Genomic DNA, 18396 nt, shown 5'->3' on the forward strand with positions numbered 1-18396 from the left:
GTAAAGTACATACGGATCTGAATGTCGTAGATCCGTTGACTAAACCTCTTCCACGAGCAAAACATGATCAGCACCAGAACACTATGGGTGTTCGATTCATCACAATGTAACTAGATTATTGACTCTAGTGCAAGTGGGTGACTGTTGGAAATATGCCCTAGAGGCGATAATAAAATGGTTATTATTATATTTACTTGTTCATGATAATTGTCTATTGTTCATGCTATAATTGTATTAATAGGAAACCGTAGTACATGTGTGAATACATAGATCACAACATGTCCCTAGTGAGCCTCTAGTTGACTAGCTCATTGATCAATAGATGGTTCTGGTTTCCTGACCATGGACATTGGATGCCGTTGATAACGGGATCACATCATTAGGAGAATGATGTGATGGACAAGACCCAATCCTAAGCATAACACAAGATCATGTAGTTTGTTTGCTAGAGCTTTTCTAATGTCAAGTATCATTTCCTTAGACGATGAGATTGTGCAACTCCCGGATACCATAGGAATGCTTTGGGTGTATCAAACGTCACAACATAACTGGGTGACTATAAAGGTGCACTACAAGTATCTCCGAAAGTGTATGTTGGGCTGGCATGAATCGAGACCGGGATTTGTCACTCCGTATGACGGAGAGGTATCTCTAGGCCCACTCGGTAATGCATCATCATAATGAGCTCAATGTGACTAAGGAGTTAGCCATGGGATCATGTGTTAGGGAACGAGTAAAGAGACTTGCCGGTAACGAGATTGAACGAGGTATGGGGATACCGATGATCGAATTTCGGGCAAGTAACATACCGATGGACAAAGGGAATTGTATATGGGATTGATTGAATCCTCCACATCGTGGTTCATCTAATGAGATCATCGTGGAACATCTGGGAGCCACTATGGGTATCCAGATCCCGCTATTGGTTATAGGCTGGAGAGGTGTCTCGGTCATGTCTGCATGGTTCCCGAACCTGTAGGGTCCACACACTTAAGGTTCGGTGACACTAGAGTTGTAATGGGAATTGTATGTGGTTACCGAAAGTCATTTGGAGTCCCGTATGAGACCCCAGACGTCACGAGGAGTTCTGGAATGGTCCGGAGGTGAAGATTTATATATGGGAAGTTCAGTTTCAGTCGCCGAAAAGTTTCGGGCGTTATCGGTATTGTACCGGGACCACCGAAAGGTGTCTGGGGGTCCACCGGGTGGGGCCACCTACTGGGGAACGTCGCATGCACCTACGATGACGCAAGATCTATCTAGGAGATGCATAGCAACGAGAGAGGGAGAGTGTGTCCACGTACCCTCGTAGACCGAAAGCGGAAGAGTTAGGTTAACGCGATTGATGTAGTCGAACGTCTTCACGATCCAACCGATCTAGTACCGAACGTACGACACCTCCGAGTTCAGCACACGTTTATCTCGATGACGTCCCTTGAACTCTTGATCCTGGAAAGGGTCGAGGGAGAGTTTCGTCAGCGCGACGGCGTGGTGACGGTGATGGTGATGTGATCCGCGCAGGGTTTCGCCTAAGCACTAGGACGCTATGACCGGAGGAGTAAAATGTGGAGGGGGGCACCGGACATGACTAAGAGAACAACTATTGTGCTTTGGAGTGCCCCTGCCCCCGTATACAAAGGCGGAGGGGAGGAGGCCGGCCACAAGGGGCGCGCCAAGGAGAGGGGAGTCCTACTAGGACTCCAGTCCTAGTAGGATTCGCCCCCTTTTTTTTCCTTCTATTGGAGGGGGTGCACCAGCCCCTTGTGGGCTGGTTAGCCTCCCTCCTATTGTCCATATGGCCCATATCTTTCCCCGGGGGGTTCCGGTAACCCCTCCGGCACTCCGCTATGTACCCGATACACTCCGGAACCCTTCCGTTGTCCGAATACTACCTTCTAATATACCAATCTTTACGTCTCGACCATTTCGAGACTCCTCATCATGTCTGTGATATCATCCGGGACTCCGAACAAACTTCGGTCACCAAAACACATAACTCATAATACAAATCATCATCGAACATTAAGCGTGCAGACCCTACGGGTTCGAGAACTATGTAGACATGACCGAGACACATCTCCGGTCAATAACCAATAGCGGAACCTGGATGCTCATATTGTTTCCTACATATTCTATGAAGATCTTTATCGATCAAACCGCAATAACAACATATGTTATTCCCTTTGTCATTGGTATGTTACTTGCCTGAGATTCGATTGTCGGTATCATCATACGTAGTTCAATCTCGTTACCGGAAAGTCTCTTTACTCGTTCTGTAATGCATCATCCCGCAACTAACTCATTAGTCACACTGCTTGCAAGGCTTATAGTGATGTGCATTACCGAGAGGGCCCAGAGATACCTCTCTGATACTCGGAGTGACAAATCCTAATCTTGATCTATGCCAACCCTACAAACACCTTCGGAGACACCTGTAGAGCATCTTTATAATCACCTAGTTACGTTGTGACGTTTGATAGCACACAAGGTGTTCCTCCGGTATTTGGGAGTTGCATAATCTCATAGTCAGAGGAATGTGTATAAGTCATGAAGAAAGCAATAGCAATAAAACTTAACGATCTTTATGCTAAGCTAACAGATGGGTCTTGCCTGTCACATCATTCTCCTAATGATGTGATCCCATTCATCAAATGGCAACACATGTCTATGGTTAGGAAACTTAACCATCTTTGATTAACGAGCTAGTCAAGTAGAGGCATACTAGGGATACTTTGTTTTGTCTATGTATTCACACATGTATCAAGTTTACGGTTTATACAATTCTAGCATGAATAATAAACATTTATCATGATATAAGGAAATATAAATAACAACTTCATTATTGCCTCTAGGGCATATTTCCTTCAGTCTCCTGATAACCCACAAGTATAGGGGATCACAACAGTTTTCGAGGGTAGAGTATTCAACCCAAATTTATTGATTCGACACAAGGGGAGCCAAAGAATATTCTCAAGTATCAACAGTTGAGTTGTCAATTCAACCGCACCTGAAAGACTTAATATCTACAACAAAGTATTTAGTAGCAAAGTAATATGGAAGTAACTGTAATAGTGGCAAAAGTAATAGTATTGGTTTTGTAGTGATTGTAACAGTGGCAACGGAAAAGTAACTAAGCAAAGATCAATATATGAAAAGCTCGTAGGCATTGGATCGGTGATGGATAATTATGTCAGATGGTATTCCTCATGCAATAGTTATAACATAGGGTGACACAGAACTAGCTCCAGTTCATCAATGTAATGTAGGCATGTATTCCGAATATAGTCATACATGCTTATGGAAAAGAACTTGCATGACATATTTTGTCCTACCCTCCCGTGGCAGCGGGGTCCTATTGGAAACTAAGGGATATTAAGGCCTCCCTTTAATAGAGTACCGGAACAAAGCATTAACACTTAGTGAATACATGAACTCCTCAAACTACGGTCATCACCGGGAGTGGTCCCGATTATTGTCACTTTGGGGTTACCGAATCATAACACATAGTAGGTGACTATTGACTTGCAAAATAGGATCAAGAACTCACATATATTCGTGGAAACATAATAGGTTCAGATCTGAAATCATGGCAGTCGGGCCCTAGTGACAAGCATTAAGCATAGCAATGTCATAGCAACAACAATCTCAGAACATAATGGATACTAGGGATCAAACCCTAACAAAACTAACCCGATTACATGATAAATCTCATCCAACCCATCACCGTCCAGCAATCCTACAATGGAATTACTCACGCACCGCAGTGAGCATCATGAAATTGGTGATGGAGGAAGGTTGATGATGACGACGGCGACAGATTCCCCTCTCTAGAGCCCTGAACGGACTCCAGATCAGCCCTCCCGATAGAGATTAGGGCTTGGCGGCGGCTCCATCTCATAAAACGTGATGAATCCTTCTCCTTGAATTTTTTTCTCCCCGAACGTAAATATATAGAGTTGGAGTTGAGGTCGGTGGAGCATCAGGGGGCCCACGAGGCAACGGGCGCGTCCCAGGGGGGTGGGCGCGCCCCCACCCTCGTGGACAGGGTGTGGGCCCCCTGGAGTTGATTCTTTCGCCAGTATTTTTTATATATTCCAAAAATATTCTCCGTGAAGTTTCAAGTCTTTCCGAGAACTTTTATTTCTGCACAAAAATAACACCATGGCAATTCTGCTGAAAACAACGTCAGTCTGGGTTAGTTCCATTCAAATCATGCAAGTTAGAGTCCAAAACAAGGGAAAAGTGTTTGGAAAAGTAGATACGTTGGAGACGTATCAACTCCCCCAAGCTTAAACCTTTGCTTGTCCTCAAGCACTTCAGTTGACAAACTAAAAGTGATAAAGAAAAACTTTTACAAACTCTGTTTGATCTTGTTGTTGTAAATATGTAGAGCCAGCATTCAAAGTTTTCAGCAAATATTATGAACTTACCATATTCACAATAACATTTAGGTCTCATGTTTACTCATATCAATGGCATAATCAACTAGCGAGCAATAATAATAAATCTCGGATGACAACACTTTCTCAAAACAATCATAATATAATATAACAAGATGGTATCTCGCTAGCCCTTTCTGAGACCGCAAAACATAAATGCAGAGCACCTCTGAAGATCTAGGACTGATTAAACATTGTAATTCATGGTAAAAGAGGTCCAGTCACAGACATACTCAATGTAAACTAATAGTAATGCATGCAAATGACAACGGTGCTCTCCAACTGGTGCTTTTTAATAAGAGGATGATGACTCAACAAAAAAGTAAATAGATAGGCCCTTCGCAGAGGGAAGCAATGATTTGTAGAGGTGTCAGAGCTTGATTTTTGAAATAGAGATAAATAATATTTTGAGTGGTATACTTTCATTGTCAACATAACAACTGATAGATCTCGATATATTCCATGCTACACACATTATAGGCGGTTCCCAAACAGAACGGTAAAGTTTATACTCCCCCTACCACCAACAAACATCAATCCATGGCTTGTCCGAAACAACGGGTGCCTCCAACTAACAACAATCCTGAGGGAGTTTTGTTTGCAATTATTTTAATTTAAGCATGGGACTGGGCATCCCGGTTACCAGCCATTTTCTCGTGAATGAGGAGCGGAGTCCACTCCTCTTGAGAATAACCCGCCTAGCATGGAAGATATAGACAGACGTAGTTGATACATGAGCTATTCGAGCATACAAAGCAGAATTTCATTTGAAGGTTTAGAGGTTGGCAGATACAAATTTACTTGGAACGCTAGGTAGATACCGCATATAGGAAGGTATGGTGGACTCATATGGAATAACTTTTGGGGGTTTATGGAAGTGGATGCACAAGCAGTATTCCCGCTTAGTACAAGCGAAGGCTAGAAAGAGACTGGGAAGCAACCAGCTAGAGAGCGACAACAGTCATGAACATGCATTAAAATTAATCAACACTGAATGCAAGCATGAGTAGGATATAATTCACCATGAACATAAATATCGTGGGGGCTATGTTGATTTTGTTTCAACTACATGCGTGAACATGTGCCAAGTCAAGCCACTCGAATCATTCAAAGGAGGATACCACCCTATCAAACCACATCACAACCATTTTAATAGCATGTTGGCACGTAAGGTAAACCATTATAAACTCCTAGCTAATTAAGCATGGCATGAGCAACTATAATATCTAATTGTCATGGCAAACATGTTTCATTCATAATAGGCCGAATCAGGAACGATGAACTAATCATATTTACAAAAACAAGATAGGTCGAGTTCATACCAGCTTCTCTCATCTCAATCAGTCCATCATATATCATCACTATTGCCTTTCACTTGCATGACTGAACGGTGTGGATAATAATAATAGTGCATGTGCAATTGGACTAAGATGGAATCTGCAAGCATTCAATACAAGGGAGAAGACAAGGTAATATGGGCTCTTTGTTAGATCATCAATAATGCATATGAGATACACTCAACATTTTCATCATGATCTTCTCCTCTCTACCCGCAAAGAAAAGAAAAGAAACAAAACTATTTACACGAGAAAGATCCCAACAACAAAAAAGAAGAACGAGAAATCTTTTTGGGTTTTCTGTTAATTATTACTACTACAAGCATGTAAAGTAAACTTGCTAAATGGTACAACTATTTTTTTTGTTTTTTCTTAAGGTTTTTCAAACACACAAGAAGAAGGCTTAAAAAGAAAATAAGCTAGCATGGATAGTACAATGAAAAAGTATGAGCACCAACAACTGGCATGAGTGTGTGAACATGAATGTAATGTCGATGAGAAATACGTACTCCCCCAAGCTTAGGCTTTTGGCCTTAGTTGGTCTATGGCCACGGCTGGCCTGGCGGATATCCAAAGTTGTAATTGGGGTCATACTGAGATGCAGCGGCTATTGCCTCACGAGTTGCAGCTTGGAGGCGGGCTGCCTCCATCCTCCTCTCATACTCGTTCGCCTCCTCCCTGGTTATGACATATCTCCCTTTTGTCTAAAAGTCAAAGAAAGCAGGAGCAGGGAGAGCAACATGGACAGTGCGACATCTATCAAAGATTAGTCGGTATTGGAGGAACTGTTCGTTCCTCTCAACAAACTGATGACGAACCATAGCATTATAATCTAGATAAGGAGGAGGCAATTCCATATCATTCTCATGTATGGGTATCTCAAGATACTTAGCTACACGGGTTGCATAAATTCCACCAAACAAGTCTCCACTTAAACTATTAAGATGCAACCTTCGTGGAACAATAGCCCCCAAGTTATATTGTTTATCACCTAATACCGCACTCTTGAGGACACTAAGATTTCGAACAGACATGTGACAAGCCTCATATTTACCGTTAATGCATCTCCCCACGAAGAGAGCAAAATAATGTATGGAAGGAAAATGAATGCTCCCTATGGTAGCTTGTGTGATTTCCCTAGATTCCCCCACAGTAATGCTAGCAAGAAAGTCTTTATATTCAGATTTGTGAGGTTCACTAACATTGCCCCAGTGCGGGAGTTTACAAGCAGTACTAAAATCTTCTAGGTCCATGGTATATGATTTATCATAAAGATCAAATACGACAGTGTGAGAATTGCGCGAGGATGTAAATTTAAACCTTCTCACAAATGAATCAGTTAGGCAGCGGTATTGCGGGCACTTATCTGACACGAAGTCCTCAAGATTAGCATTACACACATACGCATCAAATTCTTCCTTGATGCCTGCACGGATCATAAACTCCTCCGACGGCCATTCGCAAGGCCGCACTTGAGCTTCCCTCTGTAGTTCATAGTCCGGCTCACATATAGCGAGCCTAGGTACCTGCTTTCTTGAGGAACCACCTTGGTACATTTTCCTAAACATATTTCTTCCTCTGAAAAATTTCTGAAATTTTTAGCAACTCAAAATAAAAGTGAACCAAACTCAACAAGATTGATAGCAACTACTCCCACAAGTGCCTAGAGGCCATATCATGCATTAAAACTACTTTTGACCACATAAATTTGACATGCAATCTCAAGAACAGGGTCACCTAAGCAGCAAAAATTTGCAATAAATAAAGCACTAGAACAAAAACTAATTGGATCATTGGAGGAGTCACATACCTAAGAACAATCCCCCAAAGCAGTTTTGTGAATGGAACTTTGAGCAAGGAGATCGAAAATGGCAGCAAGATGAGCTAGAACTCGGGTTTGAGCTGGTGGAGGATTTTTTCTGGAGGAAGACGAAGTGTGTGGGTGCAAGAATAAGTGGAGGGGGCCCACGTGGGGTCCACGAGGTAGGGGGGCGCGTCCCAGGGGGGTGGGTGCACCCTCCACCCTCGTGGGCACATGGTGGGTCCCCCTGGTGTGTTCTCAGTGCCAAATATTCTTAAATATTCTAGAAATATCATATTAAATTTTCAGGACATTTGGAGGACTTTTATTTTCGGGGCATCTTTTTATTGCAAGGATAATTCAGAAAACAGATAGAAAATACTATTTTTGCTTTATTTAATCTAAATAACAAAAAGTAAAAAGAGGGTACAGAGAGTTGTGTTTTCTAACTTCATCCATCTCATGCTCATCAAAAGGAATCCACTAACAAGGTTGATCAAGTCTTGTTAACAAACTCTTTCCGAATAACATGAAACCGGAGAATTTTCGAATAACACTAGGTTACCTCAACGGGGATATGCACATCCCCAACAATAAGAATATCATATTATTTTTATTGATTGTAGGAAGAGGAAATTCAAAACCTCCAATAGTAATCGTTGAAGTTTTTCCAATAGAATTAATACTGTGGACTTGAGGTTGTTTCCTCGGAAAGTGTACCCTATGCTCATTACCATTAACATGAAAAGTGACATTGACTTTGTTGCAATCAATAACATCCCCTATAGTATTCAAAAAGGGTCTACCAAGAATAATAGACATACTATCGTCCTCGGGAATATCAAGAATAACAAAGTCCCTTAAAATAGTAATGTTTGCAACCACAAGAGGCACATCCTCACAAATACCGACAGGTATAGCAGTTGATTCATCGACCATTTGCAAAGAAATTTCAGCAGGTGTCAACTTATTCAAATCAAGTCTACGATATAAAGAGAGAGGTATAACACTAACACCGGCTCCAAGATCACATAGAGCAGTTTTAACATAGTTTCTTCTAATGGAGCATGGTATAGTTGGTACTCCTGGATCTCCAAGTTTCTTTGGTATTCCACCCTTAAAAGTATAATTAGCAAGCATGGTGGAAATTTTAGCTTCTGGTATCTTTCTTTTATTTGTAACAATATCTTTCATGTACTTAGCATAAGGACTCATTTTAAGCATATCAGTCAAACGCATACACACAAAGATAGGTCTAATCATTTCAGCAAAGTGCTCAAAATCCTCATCATCCTTTTTCTTGGATGGTTTAGGAGGAAAATGCATGGGTTTCTGAACCCATGGTTCTCTTTATTTACCGTGCTTCCTAGCAACAAAGTCTCTCTTATCATAATGTTGATTCTTTGATTGTGGGTTATCAAGATCAACAACAGGTTCAATCTCTACATCATTGTCATTGCTAGGTTGGGCATCAACATGAACATCATCATTAACATTATCACTAGGTTCATGTTCATTACCAGATTGTGTTTCAGCATCAGAAATAGAAATATCATTGGGATTCTCAGGTGTGTCAACAACAGGTTCACTAGAAGCATGCAAAGTCCTATCATTTTTCTTTTTCTTCTTCTTAGAAGAACTAGGTGCATCAACATTAGTTCTCTGAGAATCTTGCTCAATTCTCTTAGGGTGGCCCTCAGGATACAAAGGTTCCTGAGTCATTTTACCCCTCTAGTCATAACTCTAATAGCATTATCATTTTTCTTATTATTTAATTCATTGAGCAAATCATTTTGAGCTTAAGTACTTGTTCTACTTGAGTGGTAACCATAGAAGCATGTTTACTAATAAGTTTAAGTTCACCTTTAACTCTAGACATATAATCACTCAAGTGTTCAATCATATAAGCATTACATTTCAATTGTCTACCAACATAAGCATTGAAGTTTTCTTGTTTAACCATAAAGTCATCAAACTCATCCAAGCATTATCTAGCAATTTTAGTGGACGGGATTTCACCATTATCAAATCTATAGAGAGAATTTACCTTTACTACCTGTGTCGGGTTATCAAGACCATGTATTTCTTCAATAGGTGGTAAATTCTTAACATCTTCAGCTTTAATACCTTTTTCTTTCATAGATTTCTTTGCCTCTTGCATATCTTCAGGACTGAGAAATAGAATACCCCTTTTCTTCGGAGTTGGCTTAGGAGTTGGTTCTGGAAGTGTCCAATCATTTTCATTACTCAACATATTATTCAATACCAATTCAGCTTGATCAACAGTTCTTTCCCTGAAAACACAACCAGCACAACTATCCAGGTGGTCTCTGGAAGCATCGGTTAGTCCATTATAAAAGATATCAAGTATTTCATTTTTCTTGAGAGGATGATCAGGCAAAGCATTAAGTAATCGGAGAAGCCTCCCCCAAGCTTGTGGGAGACTCTCTTCTTCAATTTGCACAAAATTATATATTTCCCTTAAGGCATCTTGTTTCTTATGAGCAGGGAAATATTTAGCAGAGAAGTAATAAACCATATCCCGGGGACTACACACACAACCAGGATCAACAGAATTAAACCATGTTTTAGCATCACCCTTTAATGAGAACGGAAACAACTTAAGGATAAAGTAACAACGAGTTTTCTCATCATTACTGAATAGGGTGGCTATATCATTTAATTCAGTAAGATGTGCCACAACAGTTTCAGATTCATAGCCATAAAAAGGATCAGATTCAACCAAAGTAATTAACTCAGGATCGACAGAGAAATCATAACCCTTATCGGAAATACAGATAGGTGAAGCAGCAAAAGCAGGGTCATATTTCACTCTAGCATTCAAGGATTTTTCTGTCAGCTTAGCTAATAGTTTCTTAAGATCATATCTATCGTTGCAAGCTAAAAAGTCTCTAACAGTTTCTTCATCCATAACATAACCCTTAGGCACAACAGGCAATTCATATCTAGGGGGAGAATCTTCCTCATCACTTTCATCAATATTATAAGTTTCAAAATTTCATTCTCTCTAACCCTAGCAAGTTGTTCATCAAGAAATTCACCTAGTCGCACAGTATTATCAAGCATAGAAGTAGTTTCATCATAAGCATCATGCAAAGCAGAAGTGGCACCATCGATAACATACGACATATCAGAATGAATAGTAGGAGTAGGTGTTGCAAGTTTACTCATAACAGAAGCTGAATCAAGTGCAGAGCTAGATAGCAGTTCCTTACCTCCCCTCGTAGTTGAGGGATAAATCTTGGTTCTTTCGTCTTTCAAGTTCTTCATAGTGATCAACAGATATAAATCCCAAGTGACTCAAAGAATAGATATATGCTCCCTGACAATGGCGCCAAAAAATAGTCTTGATAACCCACAAGTATAGGGGATCGCAACAGTTTTCGAGGGTAGAGTATTCAACCCAAATTTATTGATTCGACACAAGGGGAGCCAAAGAATATTCTCAAGTATTAACAGTTGAGTTGTAAATTCAACCGCACCTAAAAGACTTAATATTTGCAGCAAAGTATTTAGTAGCAAAGTAATATGGAAGTAACGGTAACAGTGGCAAAAGTAATAGTATTGGTTTTGTAGTGATTGTAAAAGTGGCAACAAAAAAGTAACTAAGCAAAGATCAGTATATGAAAAGCTCGTAGGCAATGAATCTGTCATGGATAATTATGTCAAATGCTATTCCTCATGCAACAATTATAACATAGGGTGACACAGAACTAACTCCAATTCATCAATGTAACGTAGGCATGTATTCCAAATATAGTCATACGTGCTTATGGAAAAGAACTTGCATGACATCTTTTGTCCTACCCTCCCGTGGCAGCGAGGTCCTATTGGAAACTAAGGGATATTAAGGCCTCCTTTTAATAGAGTACCATAACAAAGCATTAACACTTAGTGAATACATGAACTCCTCAAACTACGGTCATCACCGGGAGTGGTCCCGATTATTGTCACTTCGGGGTTACCGGAGCATAACACATAGTAAGTGACTATTGACTTGCAAAATAGGATCAAGAACTCACATATATTCATGGAAACATAATAGGTTCAGATCTGAAATCATGGCACTCGAGCCCTAGTGACAAGCATTAAGCATAGCAAAGTCATAGCAACATCAATCTCATAACATAATGGATACTAGGGATCAAACCCTAACAAAACTAACTCAATTACATGATAAATCTCATCGAACCCATCACTATCCAGCAAGCCTACGATGGAATTACTCACGCACGGCGGTGAGCATCATGAAATTGGTGATGGAGGAAGGTTGATGATGACGATGGCGACGGATTCCCCTCTCCAGAGCCCCGAACGGACTCCAGATCAGCCCTCCCGAGAGAGATTAGGGCTTGGCGGCGGCTCCGATCGTAAAATGCGATGAATCCTTCTCCTTAATTTTTTTCTCCCCGAACGTGAATATATAGAGTTGGAGTTGAGGTTGGTGGAGCATCAGGGGGCCCACGAGGCAGGGGGCGCGCCCCAGGGGGTGGGCGCGCCCCCACCCTCGTGGACAGGGTGTGGCCCCCCTGGAGTTGATTCTTTCGCCAGTATTTTTTATATATTCCAAAAATATTCTTCGTGAAGTTTCAGGTCTTTCTGAGAACTTTTATTTCTGCACAAAAATAACACCATGGCAATTCTGCTGAAAACAGCATCAGTCCGGGTTAGTTCCATTCAAATCATGCAAGTTAGAGTCCAAAACAAGGGCAAAAGTGTTTGGAAAAGTAGATATGTTGGAGACGTATCATCTCCCACTTGCACTAGAGTCAATAATCTAGTTCACATCATTATGTGATTTAAGACCAATAGTTCACATCTTCATGTGATTAACAACCATAGTTCACATCACCATGTGACCAACACCCAAGGGGTTCACTAGAGTCAATAATCTAGTTCACATCGCTATGTGATTAACACCCAAAGAGTACTAAGGTGTGATCATGTTTTGCTTGTGAGAGAGTTTTAGTCAATGGGTCTGTCGCATTCAGATCCGTATGTATTTTGCAAATTTTCTATGTCTACAATGCTCTGCACGGAGCTACTCTAGCTAATTGCTCACACTTTCAATATGTATCCAGATAAACACTCAAAGTCATCGGTATTAGTGTCAAAGCTTGCATCGACGTAACTCTTTACGACGAACTCTTTATCACCTCCATAACCGAGAAATATTTCCTTAGTCCTGTAAGGATAACTTTGACCATTGTCCAGTGATCCATTCCTGGATCACTATTGTACCCCCTTGCCAAACTCATGGTAAGGTAAGGTTCACAATAGGTCTGGTACACATCATAGCATAATTTATAGAACATATGGCTAAGGCATAGGGAATGACTTTCATTCTCTCTCTATATTCTTCCGTGGTCAGGTTTTGAGTCTTTACTCAACTTCACACCTTGTAACACAGGTAAGAACCCTTTCTTAGATTGATCCATTTTGAACTCCTTCAAAATCTTGTGAAGGTATGTGCTTTGTGAAAGTCCTATCAAGCGTCTTGATTTATCTCTATAGATCTTGATGATCAATATATAAGCAGCTTCACTGAGGTCTTTTATTGAAAAAAATCTTATTTGAGTATCCTTTTATGCTATCCAGAAATTCTATATCATTCCTGATCAACAATATGTCATCCATATATAATATCAGAAATGCTACAAAGCTCCCACTCACTTTCTAGTAAATACAGGCTTCTCTGAAAATCTGTATAAAACCATATGCTTTGATCACCTCATCAAAGTGTATATTCCAACTTCGAGATGCTTGCACCAGTCCATAAATGGATCGCTGGAGCTTGCACACTTTCTTAGTACCTTTAGGATCGACAAAACCTTCTGGTTGCATCATATACAACTCTTCTTTAAGATATCCATTAAGGAATGCAGTTTTGACATCCATTTGCCAGATTTCATAATATGCGGCAATTGCTAACATGATTCAGACAAACTCAAGAATCGCTACTAGTGAGAAAATCTCATCGTAGTCAACACCTTGAAGATGTTGAAAACCTTTTGCGACAATTCGAGCTTTGTAGATAGTAATACTACTATCAGCGTCCGTCTTCCTCTTGAAGATCTATTTATTTTCAATGGCTCGCCGATCATTGGGTAAGTCAATCAAAGTCCATAATTTGTTCTCATACATGGATCCTATCTCATATTTCATGGCCTCAAGCCATTTATCGGAATCTAGGCTCATTATCGCTTCCTCATAGTTTGTAGGTTTGTCATGGTCTAGTAACATGACTTCCAGAATAGGATTACCGTACCACTCTGGTGCAGAACGTACTCTGGTTGACCTACGAGGTTTGGTAGTAATTTGATCTGAAGTTTCATGATCATCATCATTACTTCCTCACTAATTGGCGTAGGCATCACTGGAATTGATTTCTGTGATGAACTACTTTCCAATTCGAGAGAAGGTACAACTACCTCATCAAGTTCTACTATCCTCCCACTCACTTATTTCGAGAGAAACTCCTCTAGAAAGGATCCATCCTTAGCAACAAAAATCTTGCCTTCGGATCTGTGATAGAAGGTGTAGCGACCCAACCTCAGATGGTCAAGTCTCTGTGCTTCAGTGTCATCCCTGGATCGGTAATGCTGACACACACAGTACTCGAAGGATTTATAATAGAGTAGCAATCACACACTTATTATGAAGAATGTCTCAAAAGAGAACTTATTACAATAAATATGGCTTAATGACATCTAAATAACATAACAGCGGAAGGCTTGGAAGATAAAGTGAGTCCATCAACTCCAACAGCATAGCTGAGTGCATCACAAACAACCTAGCGTACCTTACTCCTCATCTGAAAAGTCTGCAACATGATATGTTGCAGCCCGAAAACGGGTCAGCACATGGAATATGCTGGCAATATAACACAGTAGAGCAATGAACAAATAAATGTTATCACTACATGCATATATGGCTGGTGGAGGCTCTATGGTTATATTGTTTTGCGAAAAGCCAATTTTTCCCTACAACAAAGGAATAAATTTTATTTTACTATAAAGTTGGTTGAAAATTATTGAGAATGTTCCTCCAACTCAATCCCAATTAAAATAATAATTTAACCCAACAAATTAATTTAGAGTGATGAGATCAACATGATAATCCAAGATCCAGATACTCAAAATTGTCCATAACTGGGGACACGGCTAACCATAATTAGTTTATACACTCTGCATAGGTTTCCGCACTTTTCCCCACAAGACTCGATCTCCTCCGTTGGATTTCTCGCACTACCTGGTGTTTGAGAAACGGATGACCGAGACACAGTCTTTCAGAAGCATTAACTCTTTACTCTGGGTGGACAGTTACACCTACTTTCCCTCTACATCTGCTAGCCCACCACTGAAAGAGGTCACACAACATACTCAACTATGCCAGAGCCCATAATGGCTTGTGGCTGCACACGGAAGTTTCTAGCAAGAATAATCTTATGATCCCTTTGAGCCTGGGTGGCGGATCGTAGGATGATCACACGAGTACTCCGGGATATCCTAGGACAACACTGGATTCTCCAGGTGCCCACAAGCAATCCACCCAGATGTGTATTAAAGTTGCCACCTTAAGTTGAACCATTATTGAACAATCTCACATCTGTCATGGATACACTCAAACCCAATCCACGTCTACGAGCATAGCATGGCAATATAAGCATAACGTAGAAGTAACTCCCAAGGGTTTGATAATAAAACAGGTAATAGGTTCTACCTCATCATCTACTTCCCAAACCCACATGTTAAGAGATCCTACTCATGCAATGTGTGAGGGTTGTAACTAATGCATAAAAACTGGGTAATAAAGGGGTATGATCAATGTGTTACTTGCCTTGCTGACGATCTGCAAAACCTAGCGACTCGTAGTAGCACGCTTCGCACTCCGGGAATTCTACCGCAAACAAACAATAGCATACATAAGAAATCAAGAAAATATGCACGGGTAAATCTCAAATAAGAAGATCTAACCAAAAGGTTCAACTAAAGAACTCCGGTTTGCAAAAAGAATCAAATCAAACGGAGCAACGAAACTCAAACTGCGAGAGAAACAAGATCCGATTACTAATCTGGACTAAAGTCAAATTTTACAGTACAAAAATCTTGTTCAAGTTGCTTAAACAGAAAGAGGGCTTCGATACGAAGATCCAGGCGCTTGAATCGCCTGATTCCGATAAACGAGTGAAAAGATAAACTAAAACGAAAATCAGGGCAGAAATCGCGATCAGAAATAATCACGGAAAACCCTGGAAAAAGAAAAACTGTCGAACAGGCTAACGAACGAATGTTCGTTGACTGCGGCTAACGAATGAACAGTGTTCATTAAAATGAACGTATGGACAAACGTCCGCAAAATAAATAAACTGACAGAAAAACCGAACCGATCTAATCTAAAAAAACGAATATGATTTTCGAAATAAAACCGATCGGTTTAAAAAAACCGGTGGCTAGTCCGGCGGCGGCGGGGCTACGGCGGCGAGCGACAGCGGCTCGCGGCGGCAGCGGGAGGCGGCGGCTCGCGGCGGCAGCGGCGGGGCACAGATCGAGGCGGGCTGGGCTAGCGGCTAGGATTTGGGCGCGGGTGGGTTGCGGCGGCGGGACGAGCTACAGGGGGGTCGTGGGGGCGGCTTATAAGGCCGGCCGGGTCGAAGTCCAGGTCGGACATGGCCCGGTAAGGCGGTAACCCTTTTTTAAGAGAAAAAAAATCCGACGCGCAGAAGAACGAAGAAAAGAAATGCTAAAAGACTCCAAAAATCCCGAAATAAATTTTCCCCGTCCTCTAAAAATATGCTAGACAAAGTGAACATTTATTTGGGCCTCTAATGCAATTTTGAAAAATGAGTATTTTTCCTAATTCAAATAAAATTGCAGTAAAAACCAAATAAAATCATTTATTTGATTTTAATATTTTTCCTCTGATATTTCATTTATTTTGGAGAAGTCATATTATCTCCTCTCATATATTCTGATATGAAATATTTCAGAGAGAAAAATCATTAAAACCAAAATGATCCTTGTTTCAATATTTGATAAAATTCAAATATGAGAAACGTGAAATCCCCAACTGTCTCCGTGGGTCCTTGAGTTGCTTAGAATTTCGAGGATCAAGAAACGAAATGCAGTGAAATATGATATGCATGAATGATCTATGTATAACATTCCAAATTGAAAATTTGGGATGTTACAAACCTACCCCCCTTAAGATGAATCTCACCCTCGAGATTCGGCTTGGCTAGAAAATAGGTGTGGGTGGTCTTTGCGTATATCATCCTCTCGTTCCCAGGTGGCTTCATCCTCGATATGGTGGCTCCTCTGAACTTTGCAAAACTTGATAACCTTGCTGCAAGTAACTCGACCGGCAAACTCAAGAATCTTGACTGGTTTCTCCTCATACATGAAATCATTATCTAACTATATTTCTTCTAGGGCACTGTATCTCTCATAGGAATATCGGCCATCTCGGCATGGCACTTCTTCAACTGGGAAACGTGAAACACATCATGAACTCCTGACATTCCTTCGGGTAACTCCAACTTGTAGGCAACCTCTCCCATGTGTTCCAAAAGATGGTACGGTCCTACAAATCTCGGGGCTAACTTTTCCCTTAACTCCAAAACGCTTAACCCCTCGAAGAGGTGACACTTGGAGATATGCTCTGTCTCCGATTTCATAGACTACCTCCTTGTGTTTCGAGTCTGCATAACTCTTCTTTCTGGACTGAGCTACCTTCAGTCTACCTGGAATTAGCTTAACCTTCTCATCGGACTCCTTAATCGAATCCAGTCCAAACAACTGACGTCTCTAACTTCATCCGACATCAACGGTGTTCGGCATCTTCTTCCATACAGGGCTTCAAATGGTGCCATCTTCAAACTGGCCTGGTAGCTGTTGTTGTAAGAGAACTCCGCGTAGGGCAAGTTGTCATCCCAACTAGACCCATAGTCTAGTGCACAAGCTCTCAACATGTCCTCCAGAATCTGATTGACTCTCTCGGTCTATCCATCTGTCTGTGGGTGAAAAGTTGTACTGAACTCCAGCCTGGTTCCCAAAGTCTGGTGCAGTTGGTGCCAAAACTTTGAAGTAAAATGTGTTCCCCTATCTGATACGATGGTCCTCGGAACTCCGTGCAGACATACGATCTTGGTCATATATATCTTGGCCAACTTCACACTTGTATAAGTGGTTTTCACTGGGATAAAGTGAGCTACTTTGGTCAAGCGGTTCACTACTACCTAGATAGAATCACATCCCAATCGGGTCCTGGGTAATCCAGTGATAAAGTCCATGCCAAGCTTATCCCACTTCCATTCGGGTATCGGCATAGGTTGCAATAATCCCGCTGGCTTCTGATGCTCTGCCTTCACTCTCTGACATACATCACATACGGCCACATACGCGGCAATATCCTTTTACATTCTAGTCCACCAGAAACGCTCCTTCAAATCCAAATACATCTTGGTGTTTCCGGGGTGTATTGAGTATGGCGAGTCATGAGCTTCTTGTAGTATCAACTTCCCTATCTCGGCATTATTGGGCACATATACACGGTCCTCAAACCACAAGGTGTCATGCTCATCCTCACAAAACCTTTCGCTTTTCCTTCACTCATCTTCTCCTTTCTTTCGGCAATTTCTTTGTCATCCTTCTGAGCTTCTCGAATATTTTTCAATAATGTTGACTGAACCTCTAATGCTGCAACAAAACCTTTAGGAACTATCTCCAAACGTAGCTCCCTAAAATCTTCTACCAACTCCTTTGGCATACCTCTGCTTACGAGGGTATTGACATAACTC

Source organism: Triticum aestivum, chromosome 1A (assembly GCF_018294505.1).
Source record: "Triticum aestivum cultivar Chinese Spring chromosome 1A, IWGSC CS RefSeq v2.1, whole genome shotgun sequence".
Classification (NCBI taxonomy): Eukaryota; Viridiplantae; Streptophyta; class Magnoliopsida; order Poales; family Poaceae; genus Triticum; species Triticum aestivum.